Genomic DNA, 3,136 nt, shown 5'->3' with positions numbered 1-3,136 from the left:
AGCTTCTTCTACCCTGGAGAGGACTAGGGAAGGGAGAAAGAGGGAATAAAAAAATGAGACACGTGGCCTTAAGGAGGGCTCCTAAGTCTCCCCACCACCTTTCCGGGCACAGTCTCTGAGCCATCTGCCACCACTCGACCCATGCAATCACTTCCATCTTGAGAAGGCACGGTCTCCATTTCCCATTCCTCCCAGCCTTGTTTATGCTGGACTTTTATAGGCACCATCCTAATCCCCTAAAGGGAGTACTGGTGGCCTAGTGGTAAGAAAAGCTGCTCTGTAATCCCTGAAGGTATGTGGTTCAAATCCACCAGCTGCTCTGAGGGAGGATGGGCAATCTCCTCCTGTGTGATTAACTGCCTCTGAAAACCTGCTGGAGGGTCAGCTACGGGTTGGTTCCAACTTGATGGTACACAATAACAACAATCCCCCAATAACTGCTATCTCGCTCACCACGTGGGCACTAGAGGATGTAATGGGCAGATGAGAAAAGAAACATACAAATATCCCTAATGTAGGGATAATTACATAGGTGGGGATATGGTAAGCAAATAAGATTATGTGACTCACTCATAGTAATTCTGGAAAACAATAAGCACCAAATGTCCAACAGGTGCTTTCCTACACACTATTCCAGGCCATCAAGGACCCTGGTAGTACCGTGTAGTAAGGTGTTGGGCTGCTAACCAAAATGGTGGTGGTTTGAATACTCCAGGAGAGAAAGCTATCTATTCTCCTCCTGGAAAGATTTACAGTCTTAGAAAACTGGGGGAGGGTTGGTTGCTAAGAGTCAGAATCAGCTTTTAATATATTAAAAACATGCAAAGAAAAACAAACAAACAAACAAAACATACAAAGAACCTGAGCCCACTTTCATGGGTACTCGTTGAGGACATTTGAGAGAAAGGGAACTGTACTTCCATTTTTATCATTTACTCCCTTGTTTAACATTTTTAAAAAAAATTTTATTATTTTTTTTGGTGTGTACTGTCAAATCAGATCTGATTGGTACAGGAGGAAATTGTCCCTCCTTCTCCGGCAGAGCATTTGGTGGATTCAAACAGTGTACCTCTGGGATTGCAGTGCAGCTTCCTGCCGCTAGGCCACCCTTGTGTAACACTTTTAAAGGCTTCCTAGAGCCTACAAAACAAAGGCAACCTGGTTAAATGACAAGATTGGCTGTACTTAAAAGCAGAGTTCTACCTAATGACAAAGAAGCTGCACTGCTATCCCAAAGGCAAGTGGCTTGAATCCCCTAGATGCTCTGTTGGAGAAAGAGAGGAAATCTCCTTTCGTGCCAGTCAGATCTGATTCCAGGGTACACAAAAAAAAAAAGAGAAAAAAAAAAAGAGCAGAGTTCCAACACTACCATCTATATAAACGGAAGTGATTTACTGAATATGTCTGAATATTTATTTCTCCATTTGGGGGAAGAAAAAAGTCAATGAAAATAATTATCTTAAAAGGAAGGAGAGAAATATGAAATGATGTAAGCATAAATCCCTCCCTTGGATGAAATGCTCTCAGGAGACAGAAATCACATCCATGTGAAGGGATGAGGAAAAACCTGGGCCTTGTAAATGGCATGGGAGAAGATTGCCCATCTTTCCCCTGTGCAGCTGCTGGTAGATTCAAATCAAAGGAAAAGCACCCTAAAAGGGGTTAGTCATGCAACTTCTATGGGCTATGCCACCAGAGCTTCCTATAAATGGTATTAAAAGGGGCAACCACTTGTGAATATGTCAAATAACCTGTTCACAATAAAGTACCAAAACCCAAACCCATTGCCCCAGAGTCCTTTCCAACTCACAGCAACCTTCTGCCAGGTTTCCACGGTACAGGAAAAACACTTCCTAGCTGTCTCATTCAGAGCAGATGGTGCATTTGAACCACCTACCTCCTGGTAACAGTATAACACACTATGGGTCACAACACCAGAGCTCCTGAACCTAAAAGAAACTGCTGAAAGTCTGCTGAGTAAGCAACCACTGTTGCCGTCGCTCCAGTTGGAGGTGGCAGCACACGGAGAGAATGGAAGAGGAAGAAGAAGGCTAATAGTCTTAAGGGCTCTAGAAGGAATCTTAAGCTCCAAGGCTAAGAGCTTTAAACTCTATTCTCTGAAGATTAGCCTTTCTTTGATTACTGAGTATCATCAACCAATACCATAACTAATCAACTTAAGGTTAACTGAACTAAACAAACTGAAATTTAAGGTACAGAGTTCTGACGGATAAGAAAGGGGTGCTGATGGATAATGGCATTGTTTTAAAGGACGAAGTTCCAGATGCCATTTTTTTTAATCTAGAGCCAAGGTCTGGGATCATCAACAAAACACAACATACTGGCATTGATTGATTGGGGTAATCCTTTAGAGAAAAGAGGAGCAAGGTGAAGGTCGACAGAGGGTGATCTTCCATGGACTTGGGTCACTGCCCACAGCCAGTGCAGAGCCAGTGGCCCACAAATCCTTCACATCATAGCTGAAGAACTATTATCTCCCTGCTGGGAACAAATACAGAAGTAGAGTTGGTATTTCCTGGGAATGTTGACATATGCTTAGAACAAGAGAGGAGGGATGTGCTGATAGGTCACCAACTGCTATGGGATGTTTGGGGTCAAAATTCTCTGGAAGAGCAATTAGTGAACACTCTCATTTCATTCAGAAAGCCAAGTTAATATATGGTTTATCTGCAAGTCAGAAGAAAAGATGTCAAGTTCCACCCAGATTGCTCCTTCACATTATTCTGTCCACCAACCTTGCTGATATCTACCATTAGCCACATTCAATTGTTAGGAGATGGAGATTTGAAACAAGGTTCTTAAAAAAGTTCTCAAAGTATTTACTGTCTAGGAGTAGGAGACAGACTTGGATACAAAAAGGAGCCTAAAACAGCTTTTAGGTATTAAGACAGATGTACAGGCAGACTCATGAAGAGGAAAATTAAAAAAAAAAATAAAATCCCAAAACCCAAACTACAAAACACACATGCACAAAACCCAAATATAGACCTCTCCTAGGTTTTTAAAGCAATTTACTGATGTATCCTTAGACAATGTTAATTTTGCACCTACCAAATCTCATTTAACAGGGAAAGATGCAGGGTTCAAAGAAAGAGAGAAGATCCCCAACAAGATA

Source organism: Elephantulus edwardii, unplaced genomic scaffold (genome assembly GCF_000299155.1).
Source record: "Elephantulus edwardii isolate Elephantulus edwardi_28Jun2011 unplaced genomic scaffold, EleEdw1.0 scaffold00094, whole genome shotgun sequence".
Taxonomy (NCBI): domain Eukaryota; kingdom Metazoa; phylum Chordata; class Mammalia; order Macroscelidea; family Macroscelididae; genus Elephantulus; species Elephantulus edwardii.
This window is presented reverse-complemented; position numbering follows the sequence as displayed.